Below are 19094 nucleotides of genomic sequence, written 5' to 3'. Positions count from 1 at the left end.
CTGACTGTGAGCATCCACTTCTGTGTTTGCCAGGCACTGGCATAGCCTCACAAGAGGCCGCTATATCAGGGTCCCTTCAGCAGAATCTTGCTGGCATCACAATTCCTTTCTTGGACAACCCTGAAAGACACCAGCAAAGGGAAATCTTCACAGTAGGCAGAACATCAGGCAATACACATTATTTTTGGAAGGAGAAATGGTCAGGTGTATGAATTTTCAGACTCATGGGCTATAGAAAATGGATTAGCAGCATGGTCAGGGACTTGTAGAAAACATGTTTCAAAAATTGGTAAGAAAGACATTTGAGGAAAAAGTATGTGGCTAGATATGGGCAAAGGATGTGAAGTTATTTGTGTCCAATGTAAATCTCATCAAAAGGTGACTCAGCTGAAGAGGGGTTTAATAATCAGGTAGATAGGATGATCCATCCATTCTGTATCTTGGTAATCTTTCTCTAGCCATCTCTGTCACTGACCAATGGGACCATGAACAAAGTGGTCATGATGGTAGAGATGGGGCTTACATATGGGCTCTAGAACATGGACTGCCACCATTTGTGGACTTACAGTGTAATGCTAGGGAAATGTTAGTAGTCCTCCAAACCCTCACAACAGGGTCTTTATTCTATTTGAGCTAGCTTGGGATCCCCAAATACACTGCCATCACACAGTTTTAGTGATGGGGAGCCCTGGATGTCTATGGGGTAACCTTTACAGTAAGCAGAAAGCAGGGGGTAAGTGTGCAAGCATCTAATTGGAAAGCGATTGTGGCCTTTAACATAATTGGCTGGTGTTGGGAGTCATATCATAAGCTTAATTTCTGTTCCCTTTTGCATTGGTGGTCTTTAGGCAGGGGTGGGCTTGTAACTTGGGCTACAGGTTTGTTGGAATAACCTGGAGACATTGGTCTTTTTGAGGGTGTAACCTGGAAACTCTGATCTTATTGGGGATTAGCCTAGAGACTGGACCTGAGCTCAGGTTTTGTTGGGGTGGGCAACTTGGAAACTACTGCTTGGCCTGTTGGTTTACCTGAGTTTAAACTTAGGTTAGGTTCTCTAAAATGAAATCTAAGCTTAAAATATTTGTTCTCTCAACAAAATGTATTATCTGCCATCATGATATTCCACACAATATTACTTCTGAGCAAAGAACTCATTTCACAACCAGAGAAATACATTTGTGGGCCCACGATCATGGAATCACTAACTAGTCTTATCGTGTTCCTCACTATCCTGCAGTAGCTTGCCTATTAGAAAGATGGGATGGCCTGTTGAAGACAGAGTTACAATGCCTAGTAGGTGGAAGCATCCTGAAGGGCTGGGGCAGAGTTCTCCAGAATGCAGTATATGTGTTGAATCAGTGTCCAATATATGGTATGGTTTCTCCTATAGTCACAGGTCTAGGAATAAAAATACAGAAAAGGGAATAGTTTCATTCACTATCACCTCTAGTGACCCACTAGGAAAAGTTTTGCTTCCTGTCCCAGTGACTTTAAGCTCTGCTGCCCTAGAACTTTAGTTTCCAGAGTTCAGAGTGCTCCTGCCAAGAACCACAACAAACATTCCATTGAACCTGAAGCTTATTTTTCCCTGGTCACTTTGGACTTCAATTATCTTTAGGAGGGGCAATTGGTCCAGATTACCATGGGGGGAACTGGTTATCTTCTCCATAAAGGAGGTAAGAAAGATGATGTCTGGAGTGCAGGAGATCCGTTAAGGAATCTCTTGGTGCTACCATGTCCTGTGAATGAAGTTAATGGGAAACTACAACAGCCTACTCCAGGCAGGATGACAAATGGCACAGACCCATCAGGAGTGAAGATATGGGCCACTCTTCTAGGAAAAGATCCAAAACCTGCTAAAGTGCTTGTTGAGGGTGGAACAATTCAAAATGTGTAGTAGAGGAAACAAAGATTATAATTGACATAAGGGCTTCTTGCCATATTTTGTTAAGAATGTGTTTGTACAGATATTTGTGTTTTCTTTCCAGGATTTCTTTATCATGTAATGTAGCATCAATTAAGAGACTATCAGCAGTTATTATATTCTAGTTTTGAGATTATAAAAGAATATTCCTCAAGGACTATTGACAAACATTCTAAAATTTATAATGTTTGTGGTTGTAGTTATAGTGTGTTAGACATAATTATAATCTGATAATTTGTTTTCATTAGAAAATTAAGCATGTCCTAAGGAGATATGATTGCATGTCAAGTTGACAAGGGTGGAATTGTGATAGCTCTTCTTGGTTGTCAACATGATTACTACTGGAATTAAGTAGAGCACAAGTGGCCTGGTACACACCTGTGAGGGATATTTTTTCTTAATTAAATCATTTTAAATGGGAAGATCCAATTTTAATCCAGATCTTTTGAGGTGGGACTATCTACCTTTATTTGGGGCCATAACTCATAACTTCTGCTGGCAGCTTATATATATATATATATATATATATATATATATATATATATATATATAAACATGGAAGAAGGAAGCACTTGCTCTTTGTTTGCTTACTCTCACTGGCAAGTCCATTCCTTCACTGGTATTAGAGCCTACTTCTTTGGGATTTCAGTGCTTACTAAAGACCAGCTGAGACATGGAGCATCATGGGTTGAATAACAGCTGGAATCTTGCATTTTCTGTCAGTAGCTCATTAATTATGAAATGTATGAAGTGGGACATGGGGGGAGTTGAAGAGGGAGATGGAGAAGCAGGAGTGATATAAGTGATATTCTCATGCATATTAAAACATGAAGTTTTCCAAAAAGAATACAATTATCTTTAAAAAATTGTATATTCTTAAGAGTGCCTGATGAGCTGCCCACATATTTGGCAGATGTGCAGGTGGGCCCTCCAACAACTGGAACTGGGGCTTACCCTGACTCTGGGTTGCCTGCCTGTAGATCCTGCTTCCCTAACTGGGCTGTCTTGACTGACCTCAGTGTGAAAGGATGTACCCGATCTTGCAGTGACTTCAGATGCCAAGATTCATTTTGTAATAGAAACAATACCACATGTCTCTGAAAATCTTGCCAAACAATTCTATGTCTAAGGGTTTTCCAGAAGACAACAATTGTTGCTTAGACATAGCCAATAATTTGGACAAAGACTGTGCAAATCTAAAAGACACTTGCTTCTCCAGTCCCTGCCACGGAATTACCACTTGTGTGAATCACCCAGGAGAAAGGGGCTTCTGGTGCCCATGTCTTTCTGGGATAAAGGGGCTGGCCTGTGAATCCTCCACTAATTACTGTGGAGAGAACACCTGCCAACAGGGAGACCTCTTCCATAAAGACCCTGAGCACCCTGTCTGTGTCAGCCCTGCTGGATAAATTGGAAGGTTCTGTGAGACATCATAATGAGTGTGCTTCCAGCCCTTGTCATAATGGTGCTGTGTGCCAGGATGGAATCAATGGCCACTCCTGCTTCTGTGTGCCTGGATACCAAGATGTTCTAAGTCTTTGTGACTTAGAAGTAGATGAATGTGTTTCTGATTCCCACATAAATGAGACTGTGTGCCCCGATGAGATAGGAAGACACATGAGTCTCTCCTCAAGACTATTATGATGTGAACTTCGAGTTGGAAATTGATGATGGTGGATCCCAGCCATGCCTACACATGGTGCCACATGTCAGTATGCTCTTGGGGCTAACTTACTTGGATTTCTTGAAGACTACTGTGAAGTCAACTTTGATGAATGTGCCAGTCAGCAATGTTTTCATGGAGGTCTATGTGTGGAAGGAGGAAACAATTACTAGTGAGACAGCATGGGCTGTGGATTCACAGGGACACACTGTGAAATTTTGATGTCTCTTTGTTGGTCAAAGCCTTGTCACAATGATACAACATGTGAAGACACTGTTGACAGCTATATTTGCCACTGCTGGCCTGGATAAACAGGTGCCCTGTGTGAGACAAAACATAAGTGAATGTATTTGCAACTGCTGCTATTTTGGGGTGTGTGTGCTGAGCTGTGCTCAGAGGATCAATAGGGACACATTATAGGCCTGTCTGCATTCTTCAACTACCTTAGACCCTCAGGCTATGTTTGTATCTGTCAATCTGGATTCACAGACAGGAGCCTAGCATAACTGTCTTGTGAGATCCACCTAGCAGCTGATTGAAACAGATGCAAAGACCTATAGCCAAACACTATACCAAGCTTGGGAAATCTTGTGGAAGAGTTGGGAGAAGAATTGAGTAACTTAGAAGGGTGTCTTAGTCAGGGTTTCTATTCCTGCACAAACATCATGACCAAGAAGCAAGTTGGGGAGGAAAGGGTTTATTTGGCTTACATTTCCATACTGCTGTTGATCACCAAAGGATGCAGGACTGTAACTCAAGCAGGTCAGAAAGCAGGAGCTGATGCAGAGGCCATGGAGGGATGTTCTTTACTGGCTTGCTTCCCCGGGCTTGCTCAGTCCACTCTCTTATAGAACCCAAGACTACTGGCCCAGGGATGGCAACACCCATAGTGTGCCCAAACCCCCTTGATCACTAATTGAGAAAATACGTTACAGCTGGATTCCATGTAGCCATTTCCTCAAGTAAAGCTCCTTTCTCTGTGATAACTCCAGCTGTGTCAAGTTGACGCAAAACTAGCCAGTACAAAGGGATAACGATCCCAAAGGAAGACCAACAGTCAACTACCCTGGACCCTTGAAGGTTCCCAGAGACTGACCTATCAACTGAGGAGCATTCAAGAGTTGGATTTAAGCCCCCTGCATATATGTAGCAGATGTACAGCTTGGTTTTCATGTGGGTCTCCCAGTAACTGGAGCAGGGGCTTACCTTGATTCTGTTGCCTGCCTGTGGATCCCGTTTCCCTAACTGGGCTGCCTTGTCTGACCTCAATTAGAAAAGATGTGCCTAGTCTTCAGTGACTTGAGGAGCCAGAGTGGTTTGGTACCCATGGGGGGACCTCTTCCTTCTTAGAGGTGAAGGGGAGGGATGAGGGAGGATTTGTATGAGGTGGAGGCTGAGGGGAAGGGGGCTGCAATCAGAATGTAAAGCGAATAATTAAATAAATAAATAAATAAATAAATAAATAAATAAATAAACAGAAAGAAAACAGGTACCTGATGGTTTATTTCAAATAGAGTGGGAAGGTTTTGTTTTTGTTTTTGTTTTTGTTTTTGTTTTGTTTTGTTTTATTTTTTTGTTTTTTGTTTTGCTTCACTAGGTAGAGCGGGAAGCTCTTAAAAGATAAGCAACCCATACCTCCTGGGTACCTTAGAGGGCATTCCAGAGAGAATTACCAAGGTTGGAGAGGATGTCCTGCATAGGACACAAGTCTAGATGTAACACAGAAGGAAAAAGGAGAAAGCCAGTTAGTGAAGGCATTCCTTTCTGTTTCCTGTCTACCATGATGTGAATACCTTTGCTACAGCTTCTCTACTGCCATGCTTCTGACTCATGGCATAGAATCAATGGGGCAAGCATTAAGGATTAAATATTTCAAACCAGGAGGGGTCAGTCAAAGGAATTTCTCTTTTAAAACTCTTTACGTTAGGTATTTTCTGTCAAAAAAAAAAGTGACATTCAGTTGCTAAAATAACAAAGTTTCAGTTTTGATAGTTAAGTTTAACTATCTTTGTCTTTGTGTCCTTACCCTGGAGCATTCTGTTGGCAGTCTATCATCCTCTCAGTATTTCTACTGCACAGCTGGGGGAACCTGATTTTCATTAGCTACTGCAACTGACAGTCCTACCTTCAGAAGGAGGTCATAAGAGTCCCAAGTAATTTTGTGCTTCATGAGGAAGATAAAGGCAGGTGGAAATAGTGTCTTAAGCTTTGAATTTCTATTTTTCTTGTGGTTGATATTTTACATGTCTCAACTGCTTAGTCACAGGCCATTGTGACTTCTCTTGTGTGTATTTTTTGAGTTTGGTGATTGTTCACTTATAGAGACAGACCTTGATTTCTGATAGCTGCTTCTTGACAGAATAAGTTCTCTTCTTTTTGTTTCCCTTGTAGTTTGAGATAGCATTTTTCGATTTTGCCTGTCTCATATATATTTTAAGTCAGCTTACAGGTTTTGCTACACTAGTGATATACAATGTAACATTTCTTCATGACCTGTGTAAATACAAACTCGCTTAAAACTTTTTGGCTAATCTGTCACACTACAGACTTAATGCTTCTCTTGCCGTTGTGATCATAATCTATTCTTTAATTTAACAGATGTTGTTCAGTGTTATGAACAGGGTCACACTATTTTCTTCACAGTACTACTTCATATTAGTCCACCCGTGCCCTCCCATCTAATTTCTTCCCTTTTATAAAGCACAGGAGAATGCTAAATTATTCTCTTTCTATGTAGAGAGAGCTGCCTTCTTACCTTTCAGTGTCTCTGCTACTTAACACTCAGGTCGTTAGAGTTGGAAGATGAACTTTGTGAACCTGTAAAAATGAACTAAGATTCTTTTTGGAAATCAATTAAAGAATAAAATACTCTCAGATTTTCAAAACTTTGTACTGTGAATCATATTAGTAACAATGGAACATTTTATTTTTGCCTGAAAGCAGCCTTAATTTCCAATCCAGTTGTTGAGTTTCAAATAAAGGATTTTAGACACATTTGTCTTAATTCATTAGTTTCAAAGGAGACAGGACCCCAGAATTATTTCTGATCACAGGCATGATATTGACCCATTTACACTTCTCCTCATGACCACCCAAACAGTGGTCCATTTAAATTTCATCTGTATTCTTCTATCCTTCCAATTAAGAATAGCCCTGTAACACTTTTTGTTTGTTTTTGGTTATGTGTCTACTTTTTTCTGGTGTGTGGTCTATTATTTTATCAAATTAACAAATTGAACTTTGTTGCACTACAATGATGATGTATCTGGAAGTCCTTACTAAGTGTCCTTTTTTACTTTTTGCTTTAAGCATTTGCTAGATATCATCTTACATGTCATTTTCTCCCCAAGAGAACTTATCTTTTATTATAATTTAATTCCTGAGAGGCAAATTTGCCTTTTCTCTTAATTAGTATAGAATAGAGTTTGGGTCATACTGAAAGAAAGAGAAAGAAAGAAAGAAAGAAAGAAAGAAAGAAAGAAAGAAAGAAAGAAAGAAAGAAAGAAAGAAAGGAAGAAAGAAAGGAAGGAAGGAAGGAAGGAAGGAAGGAAGGAAGGAAGGAAGGAAGGAAGGAGGCCAATAACTCTTAAAGTTGCAACAACAACAACAAAACTAAAAGCAAACAAAGATCATTATCTTTGGCTGGGGAGTCAGAAAGATCTGAATTATATCGGTGGTGCTTTGAGGATAGAATATCATAGGTTAGGTCCATTCTATTCGATGCATGATTGTGAAGGTTAGGAAGCCTGAGACCAATGTGCCTATGGATTTAATGTCTGGTGAGAATCCAATTCCTAGAGCATCTTTGCATTGTGAGAGACTTAGATCTCTTAGGTTCTATTTTAAACATTCTAATTCTAATAATGAGGGCTCAGCATTCAAGACTAAATGGCTTTGCCAACAACCTACCCATTATTACTATCATCTTGAGAACTGGGACCCAAGCATGTTGATTAAAGCAGACTAATTACAAGTTTTAACTAGCTACATGATTTTGGATATGCTGTTTACTTTTTTTCATACAATTAAGTGTAGATGAGGCTACTTATTTGATTATGAGAATCAAATGAGATGGATTATGAAAAAAGGCTTATTATAGAATCACAGCACATGGTAAATACACAGTAAACATGAACTGGTGATTTTCATCATACCTCTTGGCCTTAATCTTTCCATATGCCACATACTTCCATCCTTCTCTGCTTCTATGAAGGGCTAGGTTTTACTTAATTATTGCGTTAGTTATTTCCTCAGGGAGAACAGATTTATTTTGACTCACAGTTACAGAGTATCGAGTCCATGTTTCGAGGCCTCCATGCATTTTCACAAAACATCACAGTAGCAGAAATATATAGCAAGGGAACTTTAATTCTTCATGGGAGGTTGGTTTCTTAAAGACATGCCTCTAGTGACACAATTACCCAGCTGTTATCTACCTCACAAACATTCCAAAAACCTCCCAAAATAGTAGGATTTAGATACATGCATAATGGCATTATCCAACATCACCATATTGAAAGTTTTTGTTGCTCTTAAAACTCTCCCGAGCAGAGAGAAATAAACAAATACTTGTCAAAGGATGAATGAATATGTGAAGGCTTGAGACTAAGTCTCCAAAGCATGAGCCTGTGGGTGAAATTTTGTAGTCCAGTCATAACAACCTTATAGGATATATGTTTGCATCTTCTTTGTTTAGATATAACATATTTTGGGTATAAGCTTCTTGTCTTATTTATTCATGTATCTCTATAGAAAATGTATTTATATGTCATGGGTACATACAAGGCACTCTAAAGATATGATACTGAAATGTCTTCCTGCAAAAGAGCCAGAAAGAATGTGCAGAGCTGGGCCTGACTGGCCAAGGCAGTGCTTGCAAAGACTGTTACTCATTTGTCATGTAGTATTCTTTCTGGAATAGTTTTGAATCTATCAACCAAACGACAGAAGTATCATCAGAAGGGAGTGTAAGCTATTATCTCGGAAATAGGAGAGAACTAAATAATTGGATGTGGGTCATCTTAGTCATTTAATCTTTCCATTTCTTAGAAATTGACATTTTGTCTAGCCCAGCAATTTGGAGCAGTGGATAATAATATGTAGCTAATCTGTGGCCAGTGCTCACTGAGCAGAGCTGCACATTTTTGCAATTCTAGAGACTATATGAGCATTTATGGAGCCCCTTTCTTCTAGTTCTGTTGAGAACTGAAATTAAAGGCAGAAACCTGATGGTGATGACACACACCTTTACTACCAGCACTTGAGAGGCAGAGGCAGGCAGAGCTCCATGAGTATGAGGCCAACCCAGTATACATAGAGAATTCCAGGACAGCCAGGGCTATGCAGAGGAAATCCTGTCTCCAAAAACAATTTTAAAAAGAAAGAAAAAATGAAAGACAGAAAAAGAATATATACTTTTGCTGTTGGATGGGTTTAGTTCTATGAATGACTGTTGTTTTTTGAAGTATTTTTGTGAACTTCTCACATCTACACACCTAGAAAGGGAATAATAACCAGGGGTAGAAAGATGTAAAGTTTCCCTCAGAAATTTATACTGTGTGTGTGTTTCTTTCCCCAGGTGTTGTTGTCCCAATGACACTACCACTGTAGTACTTTTGGTATTCTCTGAGGGGTTATAATGGATGTTAACTAAGCTGTGTTAGATCCTCTGGTGTGCTCGCCAAAGTACAAAAGCCCCAGTATATAATGCTGGCTTCTTTCCTCCCTCACATCTCTCTCTCTCTCTCTCTCTTTTTCATTTCCTCTTAGATTCCAATATAAACAGTCAAACTTCCAATGCAGTCTGCCTAGCTTTTCTTATTGTCACCTTACTAAATATAACTTGAGTTTCTTAGCTATGTGTGGCAAAATGAATGTTATTTAAAAATATATTCTGATTTCCCTGGAAGGCCTGCTCTTTTTTTTGGGGGGGGTGGATCTGGAGAGGAGGGGGAGAAACTAGGGGAGGGGAGGGAGGGGAAACTGCAGTCAGGATGTAATATATGAAAGAAGAACAAATAAAGAAAAAAGAAAAAATATTCTGAAACTTTATAGTCAACTGAAACAACTTATTGACAGTAATTTTCATCCAATTACTGATCTCAGCCATGTGTGCCATTCTTAACCTAACTGATTTTTAATGGACTTTATTTTTTTAGAGAAGTTTTGATTTCACAGCAAAACTGAAACATTCAGAGATTTCTTATACAATTTCTGCCACTGAACATGTATAAGCCTCTTCACTCTAAACATGCCGTACCAGAACAGTATGTTTATTATAAATGATGACCCTTTTTATATCCAAAATCCACAATTTACACTAGATTTCACTATTGTACATTCTATGGATTTTAATAGATGTTATAAGCATTATCTAACATCACCATACCCGTTTTATTGCTTTTAAGACTCTTCTGAGCCCAGATAAATGACAAATAGTTATCAAAAGATGAGGACAACTATGTAATAAATATATGTGTAACTTTACCAGTAATCATAAATGTAGAAATCAGAACTTCACCAACATCCTCTCTTTTCTACCACAAGAACATGGACCTCAGAATCAACTGGCCAGGACTCATGTGAATTTGAGAGATCAAGGAGTCTGTAGGGGTCTGACCTAGGTCCTCTACAAATATGCTACAGCTGTGTTAGCTTGATATTCTTGTGGGAATACTAACAGTGGGTCGGGAGCTGTTCCTGATTAATTTGCCTACTTATGAGACCCTTTTCACTAATACTGGGTTGCCTTGTCCTGTCTTTTTGTGATGCATGTGTCTGGTCTTATTGTAACTTGTTATGCAGTGTTTGGCTGATGGCCCTGGAAGGCCTGATCTTTGCTGAGGGAAGGTAGGAGGGTGAATGTGGGGGAGAGAGGCAGTGGGAGGAAAGGCTGGGGGACAGGAAGGAGAGGAAACTCTGCTTGGATGTAATAAATGAGAGAAAAATAAAAAGGACCAGTATATGAAAAAAAAAACCCAAAACAGATAACAAATGCTATCAAAGGTGTGGAGAAATGGGAGCCTTTTATTTACTACTGGTGGGAATATAAACTAATCAAGCCAATTTAGTAGTCAATATGGGCATTAAATATGTAACTGGATTGTAAGTCTGACCCAAAGATACTTCTGAGTATTTTCCTGAAGGACCCCAAGTTAACATATCACAAATACCTGCACATTAATAATTACTTCTGTGTTATTCCTAATAGCTACATTATTGAGTTAACCTAGAGGTCCAAAAACAGAAAAATGGATAAGGAAATGAAGTTATATTGTTCATAAAAATGCATACAACTAGGGATAATCATCTCAAATAAATAAAGCCATTCTCAAAATGATAAATAGCATGTTTTCTCTCATTTAAGACTCCATGATTTTATGTAGGCACAGAAAAACCTATGTGTATCTATAACATGAAACTGTCTAGAGGGATAGAGGAGACTTGTGGGAGGGTGAGGGGGAAGAAACAGGGCATGTGAGATATAGATCAGAATATGGGGAATATAGAGTGCCTGTCTGTAAAACTAAAAATTATGTCCTCTGAGCCTTGTCCGTTCATGTCCCTTGCTATTGGAAGCCACATTTAAAAAAAAAAAAATCTTTCCACAGTGCTGTCTCCAATATGTCAGATAATTGAAACCACATCACAGACTTCCTTACTTCAGTCAGCTATTTAAGTTTCCTTCACATCTCTTCAGGGCTTGATGCTCATTTATTTTTAGCATGGAATAATTTTCCACATCTTGATGTGCCATTATTTATCCATTTACTTACTAAAGGACATCTTGGTTGCTTCTGTGTTTTGACAATTATAAATAAATCTGCTATAAGCATCCATGCACAGGTGTTGTTCAGGACATAAGTTTCCAGTACATTTGAGTAAGTATCAAAAAATGTGCTAGCTAGATTTTTAGGTTATCAGTATAATTAGTTTGTATAATAGAGTGGTTTAAGGTGGCTCTATCATTATGAGTTCTAATATGCCAATGGTTCTCAACCTTCCTAATGCTGAGACGCTTTAATACAGTTCCTCATGTTGTGGTGACCCTAGACTGTAAAATTTTTATTGCTACTTCATAGCTATAATTTTGCTACTGTTACAAATCATAATGTAAATTATAGGATATGTAGGATATCTGATATATCCTATATCAGTGCGACACCTGTGAAACGGTCATTTGGCCCCCAATGGAATTGCAACCCACAGGTTGAGAACTGTTGCAATAAGCAATGAAGAAGAGTTCCTACTATTTCATATCCTGGCTGTCATTTGCTCTTGTCAGTTATCTGGAGGATGATCATCTTAGTAGGTATGGTATAGTAGTCCAGTGTTGTTTTAGTTTGCATTTTTGTGATAGGCAGAATTGTTCATATATTTGTCATTTGTATGTCTTTTTATTGAAGTATTTGTAAAGGATTTTGATTTCTTTTAATTGGATTATTTTCTTATTTGTTTCAAATCATTTCTTTATTTTGCATTATAGTTCTTTATCAGGTATGTACTTTACAAAGACAATTTTGTATAGTTTTAAAAGGCAAAGTGAGATTTCTTTTTTATATTTTATCCATAACCCCTCTCTGATTGTGTATGCATGCGTGCATGTGGTGTGTGTGTGTGTGTGTGTGTGTGTGTGTGTGTGTGTGTGCGTGCGCGTGCACACATGTGGAAGAGGACAACTTGCTAGAGCAATTTTTCTCCTTCCACAATATATGATTAGTTCTTAGGTTTTTGTGGAAAGAGCCTTTACCTGATATGTCATCTATTTCCCTCATTTTGCTGAAGAAAGAGCTATCTCTCAGTGATTTACGACTCAAATTACATTTTTTGCTTTTCTCATAATATGCCTCCCTTCTGCCATCTTGTTATAGCGTACATTCCTGCATTTCTTGGCTTATCCCAACAGTAACAAACAAGAGCAATCCAGCCTAACTCCTGATATTGTATACTTCCTCCAAACAATAAAGGAAGATGCCCTCTTTCCTGCCTTTCTTTTTTTAAAAAATCTGATTACATTTGCATTACCATGTAGTTTAGTTACACAAGATAGACTTAGTATTCTTTGTTCAGAATTTGATGTAGTTTGGTATCATCTATAGCTTGAGCCCACTTATATATTTTTATATTATTTACTTAAAAATAATTTGATAATGTAATAGGATGTGTTTCAGGATAAGCTTAGGAAAGAAAAGCACATAGAAAACAAGGCTGTCTATATTTTTATTAATATCACCATCCAATAGTGAAGAAACAAGAATCCTTGAACATAACATATCAAAATATAAGAACTCCTCAAAGTTCAAGGCTAGCCTGGTCTCTAAAATGAGGTCCAAGCCAGCCAGTGCTACAAAAATAAGAATAATAACAAACTTCTCCAGGTAAAAGTGAGGAGTTGAGAATCAATGTAATGTTTGAAAGTATTGTGGTAAGTGCTAGTCTACTTGAAAGCATCTGTACACTTCTCTTAAAATCCAGTTTCTTCTTGCTCTGATTCCTTTATGGTCTCAAATGTTAAAGCTGAAATAGAAAGGTTTCCATGGAGGTGAGTCTCCTCAGTTTCTTTAGAGGTAATGGTCTCTAAGAATATTCCTAAGCTGTCATATCTCCATATTATACATGGGGCTTTAATAAATAGGTTTAAATAATGATGAAGGGATAGTAAAGCAATGACCATCTGCATATAGGAAAGGTAGGGGACCTGGTAGCTTCTGAGTACAAATACTTGAACATCTTAACCATCCCAACAGAGTGCTGAAAGCTTGAAAGCTGCATAAAGAATGTTGATATTTAGATGACATCTAGAGAAACTGGCTCAAGGTAAAGATGGGAGGCCTACGCCCAATCTGGGTTTCTTTCTAAAACTGTCAGCCTGTTGAAGGCATTGCTAATACTTAGGTCTTTCCCTTACAGACAGTGTCATATATGTGAGTCACCTCTAAAAATGTTTCCATAAACACACAGTATGTTTTACTCTAGATAACTCTTAATTTGGTCAAGTTGAGTACGAGGACCAGCCATCACAGGAATCTTCTGGCTCTTGGTATGTTATTGGTAATTGTTAACTTGGTCAGACCTAGAATTCTCTGAGAGACAGGCCTCTGAACATGTCTTTAGGGAATTTTCTTGATTATATTAATTGAAGGCTAAAGACCCACCATAGTAGGTGGCTCCATTCTACAGGCCAAGTACTGGACTGAATGAAGAGAAGAGAGAAAGCTGAGCACAAGCATTTCATTGGTTTATGTTTCTTTTTTTCTTTCTTTTTATTTTTTAAATTAGTCATTGGTGTATTGATTTATTTTCATTTATGTTCACTTTGGAAAATTTTTTGGACTTATTTTTATTAGATATTTTCTTTATTTGCATTTCAAATGCTATCCCAGATGTTCCCTATACCCTCCCCCCGCCCCTGCTCCCCTACCCACCCACTCCCACTTCTTGGCCCTGGCATTCCCCTGTGCTGGGTCATATAAAGGTTGCAAGACCAAGGGGCCTCTGTTCCCAATGATGGCTGATTAGGCCATCTTCTGCTACATATGCAGCTAGAGACAGGAGCTCAGAGGGTACTGGTTAGTTCATATTGTTGTTCCACCTACAGGGTTGCATCCTCCTTCAGCTCCTATGGTACTTTCTCTAGCTCCTCCATTGGGGGCCATCCAATAGCTGACTGTGAGCATCCACTTCTGTTTGCCAGGCACTGGCGTAGCCTCACAAGAGGCCACTATATCAGGGTCCCTTCAGCAGAATCTTGCTGGCACGTGCAATACTATCTGGGTTTGGTGGCAGATGATGGGATGGATCCCCAGATGGGGTATTCTCTGGGTTTATGTTTCTTGACTGTGAATTCAGTGTGGCCAGCGTGCTCTTGTTCCAGCTTCTGTGTCTTTTCCACAGTATGGACTGTAATGTGCTGTTTCCACAATGATGAGAAATGTGAGTCAACATAAACCCTTTATCCTTTAACTTAAATTTGTCTGTGTATTTTATTAACAGCAACAGAAAAAGAAAGTGAGACATGTTTCTGAAAGCTACTCAGTTGGTCTTCAATAGCTGGCCTTCAATATCTAGAATTCAGCTGAATAATTCCAACTTAGATTTGACTGGCAATTCAAGTCAATTTTTAATAGATCTTTTCTTTTTATAACATAGCAAAAAGATTTATTTTATTTTATGTATATGTGTGTTTTGCTTTCATATATGCATATACACTACACACATGCCTGAGGCCCACAGAGGCAAGAAGATATAAGATCTCCAAAGAAGATATAAGATCCCCTGGGTTTGCAGTTACAGATGGTTTTGAGCAGCTATGTAGGATCCAAGTTCACATCCTCTGCAAGTGCAGCAAATGCTCTTAAGCACTGAGTCTATTTTTCAAGCCTCTCTCATCAGATTTGTATTCTTTAATAGGCAAATGAGTTGTTTACTTTCCATGGTTTATGAGAAAAACAACACAAACCTATTGTTGAGGGAATGTTATGCAGTAAAATATTGGGTAATGGAATTGACAGAGGAGTTGAAATTAGATTCTTGTGTTGTAAAATACAGCTAGCAGCTAAATCTCATCAGTGATTCTTCTACTAGTTTTAAAAATTGTAGTAATTCTAGTTACTGTTTTCACAGAACCTTATTTTCACAATATAGTATCATAAAATACAGTGGCAATGTTGTTAGGAAATCTCTAGAAATTATTCATTTACACACCTGAAGCCTGTGAAACAGCAACTTGTACCTCCTTTTGTCTGAGTCTCTGATGACCAACATTCTATTCTTTACTTCTATGAATCTGATTCTTTTTGTTGTTGTTGTTGTGTTTGTTTGTTTGTTTGTTTTGAGACAGGGTGTCTCTGTATAGCCCTGGCTGTCCTGGAACTCACTTTGTAGACCAGGCTGGCCTCGAACTCNGAAATCNGCCTGCCTCTGCCTCCCAAGTGCTGGGATTAAAGGCGTGTGCTACCACGCCCGGCTTATGAATCTGATTCTTTTAAATTCGCAGAAAGGTGAGAATATGTGGTAGTTGTTCCTCTATAGCTGGTCTATCTCAGCAAAATGTTGTTCAAGTAGGTCCGTCCATGTTGTCTCAAATAATGAACTTTGTCTCTTTTCAAGATCGAATAGTATTCCATTTTATGTATAGACCAAATTGTCTATTCCCATTCATCTCTAGATGGGTAGCTATGTTCTTTGCAGATTTTAGTTGCTGGGAATAACACTGCATTGAACACAAAATTGCAGGATCTCATTTCAGGATCCCTGTTTCCTTCTGCCATGCACTCCAAAATGTATTGGCTGGGTCATATGGAAATCTCCAGTTCTAGATTTTTTGAGTAGAACTCTATTTTTTTAATAATAGATTCTCCAATTTGTATTCCTATCAGTAGTGTATTAGGATTCCAATTCTTCTAGACCCTTGCCACTGTGCTTTAAATATAAACTATCTCTCACAGCCTTGTGTACTGAGGATATCTTTCTCATTTCCCAATGCTACTTAAAAAGGTTTCTGGAAATTTTAGGAGGTGCTTTCTAAGCCCCTTGGGGCATATCCATGGAAACTGTGTTTCTCTGAGACTCTGTTTGATGTGATGTCCTCTTTTTGGCCAACATGAGGGAACAAACTCTACTCATATATGCCATTCCTGTTCTAGTGCTCTGCCTCACCCTGATGCGCATCAATGGACCTCTGTTGGGTGTTTTGTCACAACAATGCAAAGTTTAGCCTCACAGCAGTTAACTTTTGGTTTTGGCAGTGAACATTGTAGAAGAATTTTAACCAAGCAAAACAACTGCTCTGGCAAGGAATCATATCCGAAGACCTTCTTCCTCCGTGTGATCTGGCTGGAATACACACCTACCTTTAATCACAGAGGATAGAGGCAAGCAGATCTCTGAGTTCAAGACCAGCTTGATATAGAGCAAGTTTCAGGTAAAGAAAATCTTATGTCTAGGTGTGATGGTACATGCCTTTAATCCCAACACTCCAGAAATAGAGGCATATAGATCTCTGAGTTCTAATCAGTTCTGTTCATTTAGGTGAGTGCAGTTGAGTCAGCGTTTTTTGAATTGGAGAGTTGAGAGGCAGTGTGGTGGAGAAAAGTTCATGGCAGTTCAGATTGAGGAATTCAAAGGTTTTTTTATAGGGACAGTTCTACAGAGACAGGTTTCAGAGTGAACAAGCAAAATACAGGTAAAGACAGACAAAGCCAGAGGAGGGGGCAGGAATCAGAACATGAGAACAGATTGCCAGAGTTAGATTAAAGCCAAGCAGAGCAAGTCAGTGGAAAGTTGATAGAAGTCATATTGAATCAGGCAGCTTGGGGAGGAGTTGGGCCAGCGCTGATGAGTTGAACCATCCAGCCAGAGTTCAGAAAGAACTAGAAAGGGCGAGCTTTTTCAGCAATACGTCTCAGAGGCTGAAAACACTCTAGACCCAGATTAGATTGTATGGAGGCTAGAAGCTTCCAGACCTTGGCCTAGGTTATCAGATAGAGGCAGTAAGCCTCTGAAACTACATCAGGTGAATAAAAGTTACTTTTACAGACCACCCTAACAGTATCAATGCAACATTTTATTGTAGTTTTGACTTTTATTTCCTAAATAATTGGTGACATTGAATATCATTTATGCACATGTACATTTTTGTCTTTAAATATCTGTGTACATGCTTTACTCACTAAAAACTCATTTGCTGTTGAGTGGTAGGGCTGTTCTCATCCATTTTGGGCAGCTATGTTGTATAAATTCTTATATGAACGCTAACTTAAAGTTAACAGCTCAAGGCTACTGACTATATTGTGTAGTGTAATCTTGTTTATCATTTTGTGTTGGTTACAGCATCCAACTGCTTTGAGCTTTGCCACTTAATAACTTTTAGTTTTGACTATGCTTCTTTTCTCTTCCATCACAACACATAATAGGTAAAAATATCAAAGTTAAATAGAAACCTGCTCCTTAATCCTACACACACACACACACACACACACACACACACACACACACACACACACAAAGGTGAAAGGGTTTCTATAGGTTTTACTTTCATACACACAGACAGGGTTGTATGGATACTTAATGTTTTATAACAATTAAGGCAGGAGCAGCAGGAAAGATTATCATTATATGGTTTAGTCAGTGATTTGACAAGAGACTCTGAAAGAAGATATTTGATTATTATGTAGTAGTAGATTCTCTAAGATACCTCTTATAATAGACAAAGACCTCTATTCATTATTTGTGGTAAAGCTAAGAGAGAGAGAGAGAGAGAGAGAGAGAGAGAGAGAGAGAGAGAGAGAGAATCTTAATATGCTATTCATCCTTGTATTTTTTTGTTCTTACAAGCTCTTTAATAGCTCCTTCCATTTCAGATACTAATTTTTTGCTGCCAACCAAAACTTCTTCAACTTGAATGCAATTGCCCTAGTTTAGAAGACAAGGATGGATGAATAGAGCTATACTTGCAATTGGTCCAGTTGGGGGAAGCAGAGAGACAGATAGAGGAACTATTTGGCTAAACCTACTTAACATGTATGAGGTTTTGTCTTCATTCCTTCTGTTTTCCTAGATGTCTCATGCTTATGCCTCAGCCCCTGCCCAACTGTTTCACACAGTCTTCACTTTCTTATCTTTGTCTCTCAGGCTGAAGTTCAACAAACATCACTTGCAGAAGCTTAGAAAAACCTAAGCAATGAACTAGAACTCTACTAACTTCTGATATATTCATAGCATTCTTGCATTCTTGAAACCATAGGGACAAATTGCCTGTTGTGTGCTAGTAAAAGCTGAAGAGCTAATTCTCCAGAATAAGAGAAAAGTGTATATGTCTATGAATATATATCTGTATTTTACTTATTTTAAAATGGGAAATTATATACATTTGTATATATATATGCATATATGCATATGCATACACATACACATGCACATACACATGTACATATACAGATTGAATTTCATATCAACACAAATGTGGTAGACATTTCATATTAAAGGAGTACTGAAAGTGAAATAATGAAGATCCATATTAGAACTTTATTAGTTTATTAGTAATGGGTCTTTTTTTTCTGAATCAGAAGATAGTTTTTAATGGTAGAATAAGTCATTTATGTTTTATGCAAATCTAGATGTAATGACTAGATATAACAGCTTTAAATTTTATCTGCATTACTTGATTCATTACCTTTCAATGTCTAGACTACCAATAAAACAAAGGATCAAGTCTTGAATTTTAGTGGTTTGCAATCCTCAGGTTTTAAATATTCCACCCTTGGCTGCTATCACGCTACAGTTGTAATGTCAGGAAAGGAAGAGTTTGAAGAGGTTTATAGCAGCATTCTGCTATGTGATATCTCTACCATACAGATACCATGAACTAATTTCAAGGACCGTGAGAGTAAAATATAGTGCAAGGGCTAGAAAGAGATGCATATGCTGTGTTACCTTTCATTTTAGCATATATAATTTAAATTTTAACAATGGCTTTTCATATTTAACAAATGGCCCACGAAAGTTGGC

At 38.4% G+C, this 19094-nt stretch overlaps 1 pseudogene; it reads left to right on the top strand.

Annotated features, from left to right (window-relative positions):
- Positions 1 to 4093, top strand: part of LOC110313804 — a 6289-nt pseudogene extending 2196 nt beyond the window's left edge.
- The last annotated feature ends 15001 nt before the right edge of the window (positions 4094 to 19094 follow it).

The sequence above is a fragment of the Mus pahari genome, chromosome X (genome assembly GCF_900095145.1).
Source record: "Mus pahari chromosome X, PAHARI_EIJ_v1.1, whole genome shotgun sequence".
Lineage (NCBI taxonomy): Eukaryota > Metazoa > Chordata > Mammalia > Rodentia > Muridae > Mus > Mus pahari.
The sequence above is the reverse complement of the archived record's forward strand: the minus strand, read 5'-3'. Positions and strand labels throughout refer to the sequence as shown.